The sequence below is a fragment of the Apium graveolens genome, chromosome 6 (assembly GCF_009905375.1).
Source record: "Apium graveolens cultivar Ventura chromosome 6, ASM990537v1, whole genome shotgun sequence".
NCBI lineage: Eukaryota > Viridiplantae > Streptophyta > Magnoliopsida > Apiales > Apiaceae > Apium > Apium graveolens.
In genome coordinates this window covers 18521464-18534462 of record NC_133652.1, presented here as the reverse complement: position 1 = coordinate 18534462, position 12999 = coordinate 18521464, and the positions used below count along the sequence as shown (strand labels likewise).

The window sequence follows — 12999 nt, the reverse complement described above, 5'->3', positions numbered from 1 at the left end:
GCTCTTACAGTAAATCCTGTGCTTTACTTGGATGTTCTAAGGGATTTCTGGAATATAGCTGTGACAAGGACAATTGTGAATGAGAATCAGGCTGCATCAATTGTGATAAACTGTCAAATCAAGGGCCAACATGTGGAGATTTCTGAGAATGATGTCAACATGGCTTTGGGAATTCCTATTGACAAGCTGGTGAAGGTTCCAACTCGGGAGGAGCTTTATGAGTTCAAGGACTTCATCAATTATTCTGAAAGGATTAATCTGACAAGCTTGAATAAAAAAACCCAAGGAAGGAATGGTCCTTTATATTTGACTCAATAGTGAGGGCATTCACATGTAGGAAGTCTGGATTTGACAACATTTTAAGTGTTGTCCAGAAGCTGGTCTACTCAATGGCTCACAACAAACATATCAATGTAGGACCCTACATTTTGGAGGAATTGAGCACCAGGATAACAATGTCATTGACATCTAGAGATTAAGAAATTTTTCTTCCTAGATTTATTATATCTGCTTTAAACTATAAAGTAAATGACATACATATGCTAGATGGTGTAGATAAGTCACTAATAGGCAACTGTAAACAAGTATCCAAAATTCTATTTGGATCACTTATAACTAATAATAAAGTACACATAGGCCTTAAATTAACTCCATTCATGTTGGAGAGATTTAAGACCTATCCATACCCCATGCCTGACATGAGGACAAATATTTAACAACCTAGTACAATAATGGTCCCTGAATCTGTGGAAGTATAAACACAGGAATACCAGCAGGGGCCTTCCAATGTTGAGACCACTTCTTCTATACATGTAGTTATTAGGAAGCCAACCACTTCATCCTCTCAAAAGGATGAAGTGGGTAAAAAGAAGAGAAAGCAGGAACCCCTTCCTAGTATAAATGAGAGTGATGAGGATGATACACCAAAAGAGTCACCCTTGGTCAGAAAGCCAAAGAAGGTAAAGCAAACTGAGTTGACCACTCTAGTCACCTCTATTGTAAATAAGGGAGAAAAACAGATTCTAGATGCACCCTCTCAATAGGATGTCTCTATTGAAAAGAGCATTAGCCCAAATGTACCTTGTACAGAGTCTGCACCTATAATTGAACATATTCAAGTGTATGAAAGGAGAAATAAGGATGGCACACACAAAGAGAGCACATCTTTTGAAGCTTCCTTACTTATTCAGGGGAGCTGCCAACACTCACTTCTGATCAACTAATTCTTATCTCTAAAATTTCTTCTTCCTACACAACACTCGAATCTAATTCTCAAGTGCAATCCCACTCAAGTGACTTGGTTTAAGAAACCTTGCTCACCACCCAGATACCAAATTTAGATGGTGAGAGGCTACCAGTTGGGGTAGACCTTGATGACACCATCACAAATATAGGGGATTCATCAGTTTTCACTGAAGTTCCCATGGTCGTTACTAATGCACCTTCATGTGCAAATCGGCCTTCACATGCTGTTAAGTTTGAGGGTAGTACTCCTGAGGGGGAGCTATCTAAATCCTCTCCAATTACATTGGAGTTTCCTCTTATAGGAACAACTCCCCTTAAAACCCTAGCTGAAATTGCACTAATAGTTGAAGTTAGGAGTTCAATTGCCAATGACCCTGCTATGGGAGAGGCAAGTACATCACATTTATGTCACAGTGCTCTGCAAGAAGCACAAGGTTTTGAGGCTAGTGTACATGACAATAACCCAGCCAAATCCCCTCCAATTCAACTGGAGGTTCCCACCACAAGTGAAGAACAACACCCTGTCACAGCCACAGTGTAAACTGTGAGTCAAACTGTGATTCCTGTCACAGGTGGTTCTGTTACCCTATCTCCTTTACACCCAACCAATCAACCTTCCACCTCTCAACTACAAGAACCTCATCTCATTGCCAAATGGTTACAAGAAACAACAGCTCAACCCTCCATTATTGACGATCCAGTGGTTGATCAACTTGATGGTCTTGCATAAATATCACAGCGGCTTCTCACATCCAACATGTCAAACCAAGACTACCAGGCCATCATGCTTTCCTACCAGATAGATGTTGAAGCTCAACAAGCCAAGATTATTAATAAAGCTGGTCAGGATGCAAATTGTGATGCATGGCCGGACAAGGAATTTTCAATTGAAATGGATGCCGTATTAGCTCAGTTCAGGGAGGAACACCTAACTATCTTGGGGAGCAATGCCATATCCTTATCTCCTCAAGAAGTTTATAATGCAGTCATTGAAGTATATAAAGCTCAAATCAAAGCTTTCCACAACTTTGAAAAAACACTTCAAATTACTTTGACTAGGCATCAGGATAAAATCATGAAGATGGTTAGAGAAAAGATGGACCAAATCATCCCTTCATAAACAGAGATAAAAAATAAATTCAAAATCTTTGCTAATTAAATGGCAAGATATGATCTAAGTGGAATGGACTCAAGTGTCAAGAATCTTAGAACCTCATTTGTAGCTCTGCACAACCAAGTCCAGAACCATATCATTCACTCCAATGACTCAAGACTGAAGCTGGATCATATGCATTCTAGTAGATACACTCATTCAGCCTTGCTCATGGAAGAAATTAAAAAGGCTGTGCAAGATACTTTTGGGGTCTCTACTTCCTCTACATCTCAATCCCCATCTAACCTGTAAATTCAAGAACTTCAACAGTAGGTGTCTTCTCTCCAAACTTCCAATGACTCACTTAGTGCACAAGTACATGCTCTCACATCCTTAGTTCAAAGTCAAAAAACAGATATCAAAACCCTGGTAGACTCTCACAAGCATCTCCAAATGCAGAATACTGTGGCTTTGTGAGCCATCATGGGGAAGCTCAATATACCATTGCCCTCATTTCCTGAAGATGTAAGGCCAGAAATACCAACACCCCTAATCATTCCTGTCAACAAGCCTATGGGGGAGATATAAGTTAGGATTCAACAATCCAAGGATGCTGGTAAATCTAAGGAGCCTATCACATCAACTCAGCATGGCCAAAGTTCTTCACAAGCTCAACCATTCAAAGATGTGGGAAAAGACAGACTCAACAAGGCTGCAGAAGGACCAAATCAAGATCAAGAATTTAATGAACTTCTTGCAGTCCTGGGGATGTCTCTTCAAAATAACTACATCACCTACAAAAGAGCATTGGCCAAGAACATCAACTCCATTAGGGCAGTGGTTGTGAAAGTCAATAATTATTTGAAGAAAAAGATTATTGTAAATATCAAAGATGTTTCCAGGTGTCTCTTCCAAATCTCAAAACCTTAAGAGCATCTGAGCAGGATATAATAATTGACATAGTAAATCCAGTTATTTCAGAGGACACCTAGCTGCTGAAAGAGCTAAAAAATACACATATAGCAGCTTTTCCTGAAGCCTATGTATATCCAAACAAAGGGGTGGCCTACATCTGTCCAACAATCAAACAATGCAAACAGCTCATTGTTCCCAGAAACTGTGTTAAATCAAACATGAGGTTAATCATGACTCTTCAGTCTGATATAAAGTACAAAGGAACAAGAAGGCTGAGGATAAGGAGATGATAAGGATTCTGGAAAGGTATCTATAAAATACTGATACCATGTTGCCAAATCTAAAAATCAACAACTCATAAGATGACAAGGATGATGATGAGCAGAAGCATGATGAACAAAAACCTTATGGCTCAAATCCAAGTTAATCTTCAAGAGCAACTGGCAGCAATGACAGGAAGCAAGATGGGAAGAAATATGGTGAGAAGAATATATGAGAAGAAAGGAGAAGGAAGAAAATGCAATATGGCTCAGAACCATAGAAATAAACCCTACAAATCCAAATCAATCAGACTCAACCCACCAAACCTTTTAGCTCAAATACTCAACCATCTTTCACCTCAAAGCCAAAAATTTTATACAATCCAACTGCAAACTCTCTTCTCAAAATTCCAATCACTACCAACCAAACTAGCCTAAAGAAAATCTCAAACCTATCTTCATTTAAACCATCAACCAAGATTCACTTCAAATATGTTGGGAGAAAAACAAAGAAACTACAAGTTACTAAGATATCTCTCTGAAATTGTTATGATCAATCTGAATTTCTGCCACTAAATTGGTGCCTCACAGATGAAGAGTACTCTCAACAGCTAGCTGAAGAAATAGTCAGAGTCGGGGTTGTATCTTATACAAAAATCATAAGATATTATGATGATGGTTCTTTCACCTTACTTGGAAGTAACCTAATGAACACACTTTCAACCATAGAATTCAAAAGAGTGATCAGTTTGATGAAGGATAAGGATAAAGTCACAAGGGCCTGAAAAGCTATATTTTATGTATGGGAGAGAAAGAAATGAGAGAAATGAAAGGGCAAAGGCTGAAAAGGAAGAAAGAGATAAGAAGTATGCAGAAGAACTTGCTAGAATTGAGAAAAGATCAAATGAGCTTAAAGCAAAAGGGATGATCAGACTTTACAAAGATGGACATTTTCTGAATATAAAGGTTGGAAGATTTTCCAGATTTAGAGCTGGTTACCTAAATGGTTATTCATTAGATGAGTGGCTCAAGCTTGTGGAAGCTCTAAGAGGAACTGAAATTAAAGAAGAACTTGAAGTGTTAGTAACTCTTAAGGATCTCATTAGAAAGGAGCCAGGCTATGAGGATTTTATGTAATGAATGCACTTGTTAAAACTCCAATAACCACTCAATGTTAAATATTATACTTCTGTTAATGTTTTATGTAATGTTTATTGTTCATTGTAGCTTGGGGTTAGTCTTGTTACCAGGCATGAATTTGTGATAAGCAATCTTCTCACAAATTGGGGGAGATTGTTGTGCAAGACATGCCTGTACTATAACAAGACTAAGTCAAATTGACAACCCTATGTAAGTTGTATGATAATCTATGTTTGCACTTTGTATTGTATTACTTGAGTCTGTAAAATTGTCAATAGACTAGAGTGGAGTATTTTTCTATAAACAGTCTCAAGCCTAAGAATAAACTCCAGAAGAAGATCATGCCTCAGAGACATTGTGAAGAAGCTTGGAGTTGAATAAATCTGTTTTGAGAAAAACATTCTAAGTCAAGAAATCTACAAGTCACAGATCAAGTCATATAGAGAAGTCATTCGAGAACTCCAGAATGACTTATCGACAAGTCAAAAATAGCTTATAGAGAAGTCTCAGAGATATCGACAAGCCAAAATGAAGTATGAAGATTGGAGATATCGACAAGTCATTTCTGCATTAGAGAACTCGGAGATATTGATAAGCCAAAATAAAGAGATGAAGATTAGAGATATCGACAAGTTAACTCTACATGCAAAGACTCGGAGACCTTGACAAGCTATGCTCATTCGAGAACTCAGAGATCTCGACAAGTCAAGCTCATTCGAGAACTCAGAGATCTCGACAAGTCAAGTTCACATTCGAGAACTCAGAGACCTCGATAAGTCAAAACACTTATAGAGAACTAAGAGATCTCAATAAGTCATTATACTTATCGATATATCATTTCTCTATAGTTCAAACTAGAGATCTTGATGTAAAACTCAAAGTACAAAATACAGACCTGTTAAAGATCCAAGATTATCAATCAATAAACAAATCAATCACTAATTTGAAAAGTCTACAAAAAGTAGCTTGAAGAGTACAAGATCAAAGGCCAAGATTAACTGACAAAGTAAAGTCGCATACATGTGATAAGTGGAATTTAAATCCACTTGGAACGCTTCATTTCGGCTTAAATTGGATGTTTTGGACTCAAGTATGTGGTCTTTTTGATGTGTTTTATGGAATTACATTGCAAGGCACTAGTCAGGATGAGGAATGGAGTTTTTCAATAATTTTATGCTAATAAGAGGTCAGGAATAGAGTTTTGGGAGATCGCATGAAGAAAGGAGTGTAAACAAAAAAATCCGAAATTGAGCAAAACCTCAGCGAACCCGTGCTCAAGACGGGGCGGCCGCGCCAGTTTGGAAGAAAGGCAGCACGCTGAAAGCGGGACGGCCGCGCCTGTTAATTTTTCCAGTATCCTGATTCTATTCTGATTTGAAGAGTTGAAGCGTCCAGATCATCCATGAGCATATATATAAGGATAAAAGATGTTTTTAACAATAAGGAAGCCAATTAATGAGAGCATAACAAAGACCTAGAGAGCACAAGACGACTACGGAGAAGAAGACCTAGTTTATTCTTGTATATTCTTTGATTTAGTCAATACCTTGGATGCTTGTTTTTGTTTCGTTCTAAACCTTAATACTTCTATATTAACTCATAGTTTTCTAAACTTAATTACTATCATGTTTTCATTGGAACCCATGGTGACGATGTGTTCGATCATGAACTAATCATTATCATGGGGTTCCGACGGATTTACTTATGGATTTCAATAGTTGATTGTTCCAAATTTGATTTATGATTTCCTACGTTGGTTGTGCTTATTCGTCTTTGATGCGTAGCTAACATCTAAGATTGTTTGTTAATATCTATTGAAGCAAAAGTGAATATAGAGGTTTAGAACTTGCCATGCTAGCATAGGTTTATGTATATTTGACATGCATAATTCATGGGTAATTTAACCATCTTATACACCCTATGTAATCACAACAGATAACTTGCTCTTCAACCGTTAATTGGTGTCTATTCAGCTTCTATCTTGATTGTGGATGCTTAGTAGTAGGGTATACGTATATCGAAAGATAGTGTATACTAATTTCGTGTTATCTGATTAGTTATCATCACCATCGCATGCTTTTGATAAAGACATAAACTTTAGATGAAGTATTTAATGAAGTTAGAATCCAATGGTTTATTCTCTTATAAGTAATTCACTTCTAATCTCTTAGTTAATACTTGCTAGTATAATCTCTTTAGTAGTTAATCAACTCAAATTTGTTACTTGTCTTAGCTGTGAATGATAATCATACATTGTTGTATAAGTGCATAATCTGAACTTAACCTAAACCAGTCCTTGTGGGAACTAACTCGACTTAAATCTTATACTACTTGTGATCACGTACGCTTGCGTGTATTTTCGCGTATGTTTTAGTGCGAACAAGTTTTTGGCGCCGCTGCCGGGGACTCAGTGTTAATTTTTAGTTTATGTGCTTGACATCAGTGGTCGCTAAAGTTCACTGACTCGGATTCTTTTACTTTCACGGTTTACTTTGTTGTGTTTCAGGCACTCTAGAGAGTGTGTATGCGAACACGTTCTCAATCTCGTAAGGAAACACTGGACGAAGTAGAAGAAGTTGAAGAGGAAGTAATCATTACAATGGGCGATCCAGCAGCAGCAACGAAAGCATTGAAATAGTATTCTCAACCAAAGATCAATGAAATTCAATCTAGCATTGTCAGGCCAACAATCACAGCTAATACCTTTGAGATCAAGCCTAGCACTATCCAGATGGTCCAGAACTCAGTTTAGTTTGGGGGTGCTCCAACAGAAGATCCTAACATTCATATTAGGGACTTCATTGAGATCTGTGACACTTTCAAGTTCAACAATGTCTCTGAAGATGCTATGAAATTAAGGCTTTTCCCATTATCTCTAAGGGATAAGGCTAAGGGCTGGTTACACTCTCTACCAGCTGGCTCGATTGCTACTTGGGAAGATCTTGCTCAAAAGTTTCTCACTAAATTTTTCCAAATGGCAAAGACAACTGCAATCAAGAATGCTCTTACTCAGTTTGTGCATCAATCAGAGGAATCTCTATGTGAAGCTTGGGAGCGTTATAAGGAGATGCTGAGAAAGTGTCCGCATCATGGAATGCCCGACTGGATGGTGATAAATTGCTTTTATAATGGGCTGGGAGAACAGTCGAGACCTATGCTCGATGGAGCATCAGGTGGAGCTCTATGGGCTAAAAGCTATGAGGAAGCTTATGAGTTGATCGAGATGATGGCTATAAATGAATATCAGAACCCAACCTAGAGAATGCCATAGGGCAAGGTAGCAGGAGTTCTTGAGGTGGATACAACTACGACTATCACTGCTCATCTAAAGGCGATAACTATGAAAATCGATTCTCTGGCCAACTATGGAGTTAATAAAATAGCCAGTGTTTGTGAGTTGTATGCAGGTGCAAATGTGACAGACCATTGTGCTATATCTTGTAAATTAGCTCAGTATGTGATAAACTTTTAGAGGCTGCAACAGCCAGTTCCTGCCACGTACCATCCTAACAACTGTAATCATTCAAACTTCAGCTGGAGCAATAATCAGAATGCAATGCAACAGTCGTACCAGTAGTTTGGAAACAAGCAATTCTATCCTCCTGGTTTCTAACAACAGTTTGCACCAAGATATGAGTTTCAGCCACAAGGGATGCAATAACAATCTCATGGAGGTCTAGCTCCATCTGTTAATAAAAAATCTGAATTGGAGGAGTTGAGGGTTATGTGCAAAAGCCAAGGGGTTTCAATCAAGACTCTGGAGAACCAAATAGGGCAAATTGCCAATGCACTGTTGAGTCAACATCAAGGAACTATTCCTAGTGATACATAAGCTAATCCAGGCAAGAGGGAAGTCAAAAAATAGATTAATGTAATCACCTTGAGGTCTGGAAAGGTCTCAAACCCTCAAAATCATCAAGACGAAAATCCTGAAAAAAATTCCAGAATGCAGGCATGCCCGCGCCCATATCAAGCGCGCCCGCGCCTTTGCCAATTTTAGAAAGTGAAAAAATTGTTGATTCAATTGTGAAAAAGGATGGTGAAGCGGAAATGAAGAAAATTGCTAAAAACACTACTCCTGAGCAGAATACATGGGAGAAACAAGACTATCCACCTCCCACATTTCCTAAAAGGCTTCAAAAGCATAAGTTCAACAGGCAATTTACCAAGTTTTTGGAGGTTTTTAAGAAGCTGCATATCAACATACCTTTTGCAGAAGCTCTAGAACATATGCCGAGCTATTCTAAGTTTATGAAGGGTATTCTATCTCGGAAGTTAAAACTTGAGGAGTTGGAAACCGTTGCTCTAACGGAAGAGTGCATTGCTGTGCTGCAACAGAAATTACCTCTGAAGCTTAAAGATCCCGGAAGCTTCACTATTCCTTATATTATTGGAAACTTGTCTTTCGACAAGTGTTTATGTGACTTGGAGCTATCAATCTGATGCCCTAATCTGTCTTCAAGAAACTTGGTTTTCCTAAGCCAAAACCGACAAACATGTCCTTACAGTTGGCCAATCGGACCATCACTTATCCACGAGGTATTGTGGAGGATGTCTTGATCAAGGTGGAAAAACTCATTTTTCCTGCTGATTTTGTAATACTGGATTTTGAGGAAGATGAGAAGATTTCCATCTCGGAAAGACCATTCTTGGCTACAGGCCGAACTATGATCGATGTGTAAAAAGGAGAGCTTATAATGTAGGTTCAAGATCAGAAGGTCACTTTTAATGTGTTCAAGGCAATAAGTTACCCACAGATAAAGAGGAGTGCTTTAAATTAGAGCGGGTCGACTCTGTCGTGAATTCAGAGCTTGAGCAATTACCAAAGTCAGATACCTTAGAGAGATCCTTAATAGGGGAATCAGTTATTGAAGATGAAGAAGGAGCAGAGCAATTGCAGGTTTTAAATGCACCTCCGTGGAAGAGGAAGTTTGATTTGCCATTCGATTCTCTTGGGTTAGCAGAAATGAAAATTTCTCAGGAGCATCTCGAGACGTCTATTGAAGAAGCTCCCATACTTGGGCTCAAACCGCTTCCAGATCATTTGAGTTATGCATTTTAGGTGCACCCCCTGACAAGGGGTCAGAATATATCTATGATAATCTAAAGGGTGACCGGCCGGTTCCTCCCGTGCTTACAGAGGGTCCCTCTCATGCACCACAGATAGTTGATATGTTTGGTCTTGGTGATGCGCAGTATAGAAGGTTGATTCGGCATATTAAGGCCATACAAGACATCCACCGATGTTTTGCTGAAGATTTGACACACGCTCTCGGTACTATTTTCCGAGACACTGGTGTCGAGGTTGATTGGCCACCTGATCCTCCACCCGAGGAGGGTGATCCTGCTGATGACTAGGTATGACTTAAATCCTTATTATTACCTTCAATGAGGACATTGAAAATTTTAAGTTTGGTGGTGATAATGTATGGATTAGTTGTGTGTTGAGTCCATGTAGATTCATAGTGCATGATTAGTTTTAGTTTATTCATATTTTTGCATGATTATTTATTTAGTTCATATCTTTTTGTATGTTTTTTTGTGTTATTATGTGAGTCCATTTAGTTGCATTTTGCATGCATATAACATGATCCCGTAGGATGAGCTGTTTCTGATTAGTAGGTTGATGTTAATTTGAGTGTAGTGATGTCGAATAGAGGGATGTTTAAATCCTAATGAATTGATTTGCATGCCCAGAAACAAAATTCATTCACAAGTCTTATAGGTTGCTTTCGAACTAGATCATGATCATACTTGTTTGTTGTTGAAATTTAATCACTTGGTTATATTTAGAATTTGTGTTATTCCCGTAATTACGAAGTAACACTGATTTTTAAACTAGGGAAAACATGGATTTCATTGCTTGTTATGAATAAAGCTAGGCGTCAAATGGCTAGTAGCTGGCTCATATTTTTATGAGTAGTCTAGGGTTGAATGAGATGGAGCGAAACACACTCATTCAGATTCATTGAAAAAACAAGAAAAAACAAACAAAATAGAAAAAAAGAGAAAAGAAAAAATAAATATGTGTTAATATGTGTTTATGCATAATTGGCCAAGAGTGAGCTCTTTAATACTCGAGCTATTAAGTTCTAGGGGACTTTGTGCCTAGGTACCTAAGGTTTTTATAGTCTGGGATCCGCTAACCTAACGTTCACTACATGGGTTTTTATACAGTCAAATAAGTATTCGTGTTATGTGTTCACTATAATAGCATTATCCTTATATAACTATAGTAATAATGAGGTGTCGTGAGTCATTATGTGTTTAACGTTTATTCTATTTATAAACTTGTGATTATTTTGGTAAAATAATAGGATATGATTATTGATCTAGTGTTGGGAGTATATCTGTTAAGCATCGCATACACGCATGTTTTCGGGTTGTAAGTTGATTTGTGAGATTTAGTTGAACTCTGTTTCGAATAATTGCATTCTTAGAAACATTGCGTATTGATTGGTTATAGTTATTCCGAGGGGATCGTTGCATTTTCACGTAGTTGCATTCATGCATTTCTTTTGTTTTTAGTGTTGAGTCTGTTTATGCTTGAGGACAAACATCGATTTAAGTTTGGGGATGTGATAAGTGGAATTTATATACATTTGGAACGCTTTATTTCAGCTTAAATTGGATGTTTTGGACTCAAGTATGTGGTCTTTTTTATGTGTTTTGTATAATTGTATTGCAGGGCACTAGTCAGGAGGAGAAATGAAGTTTTTCAATGATTTTATGCTAATACGAGGTCAGGAATAGAGTTTCGGGAGATCGCACGAAGAAATGAGTGCAAAACAACAAAAATAAAAAATTCAGCAAAACCTCAGTGCGCCCGCGCTCAAGATGGAGCGGTCGCGCCAGTTTGGCAGAAAGGCAGCGTGCCCGCGCTGGAAGCGGGGAGGCCGCGCCTGTTGTTTTTTCCAGACTCCTGATTCTATTATGATTTGAAGAGTTGAAGCGTCCCGATCATCCAGGAGCATATACATAAGGATAAAAAGACATTTTTAACAACAAGGAAGCCAAAGAGAGCATAACAAAGACCTAGAGAGCACAAGACGGCTACAGAGAAGAAGACCTAGTTTATTCTTGTGTATTCTTTGATTTAGTCGATACTTTGGATGCTTGTTTTTATTTCGTTCTAAACCTTAGTACTTCTATATCATCTCGTAGTTTTCTGAACTTAATTACCATCATGTTTTCATTGGAATCCATGGTGACGATGTGTTCGATTATGAACTAATCGCTGTCATGGGGTTCTAACAGATTTACTTATGGATTTCAATAGTTGATTGTTCTAAATCTTTAGTGTGTGGTGATTTATGATTTCCTTGTTTGGTTGTGCTTATTCGTCTTTAATGCGTAGCTAACATCTAAGATTATTTGTTAATCTCTATTGCAGCGAAAGTGAATATAGAGGTTTAGAACTTGCCATGCTAGCATATGTTTATGTATGTTTGACATGCATAATTCATGGGTAATTTTAACCATCTTACACACCCTATGTAATCACAATAGATAACTTGTCCTTCAATCGTTATGTTTTCAATTTCTCTAGACATATAGGGACTAAGCATAATTGGTGTCTATTCAGTATCTATCTTGATTGTGGATGCTTAGTAGTAAGGTATACGTATATCGAAAGATAGCGTTTACTAATTTCGTGTTATCTGATTAGTTATCATCACCATCGCATGCTATTGACAAAGACATAAACTTTGGATGAAGTATTTAATGAAGTTAGAATCCCATGTTTTATTCTCATATAAGTAATTCACTTTTAATCTCTTAGTTAATACTTGCTAGTATAATCTCTTTAGTAGTTAATCAACTCAAATTTGTTACTTGTCTTAGCTGTGAACGATAATCATACATTGTTGCATAAGTGCATAATCTGAACTTAACCTAAACCAGTCTCTGTGGGAACTAACTCGACTTAAATCTTATACTACTTGTGATCACGTACGCTTGCGTGTATTTTCGCGTGTGTTTTAGTGCGAATAACATGCACGACTGGCAAAGATACACTAAGCCAGAAATAGAAAGTTTTAGTTGACTTAAAGTAGGGTTTAGTACATGCTATTGCATGATGGGTAAAACCTGTGTTTACTGTTCTATAAAGTAAACACCGGATGCTTTGTTTCAGATGTAACAAATAGATCTAAAAAATTTTGTACTCTCTCAAGGAAGAAGCTGAGTTCTTTATCAGAACAGAACCCATGAATTTTGTAGCAAGACATACTTGATTTTAATATAAAATTAAGTGAGTCTTGAAGATTTGTGTTCACTGTTTTAATTTTGTTTGTTTTTTTATCATGTAACTTGTTGATATATAAACCAAGGGTAGCAAGTAGA

General features: G+C 37.6%; 1 non-coding gene across 1 annotated transcript; it reads right to left on the bottom strand.

Annotated features, from left to right (window-relative positions):
- Window positions 1–7642: 7642 nt before the first annotated feature.
- LOC141669050 (small nucleolar RNA R71) lies at window positions 7643–7749 on the bottom strand. The gene has a single exon (XR_012553349.1). It is a non-coding gene; the product is annotated as a small nucleolar RNA R71 (small nucleolar RNA).
- Between the last annotated feature and the right edge of the window lie 5250 nt (window positions 7750–12999).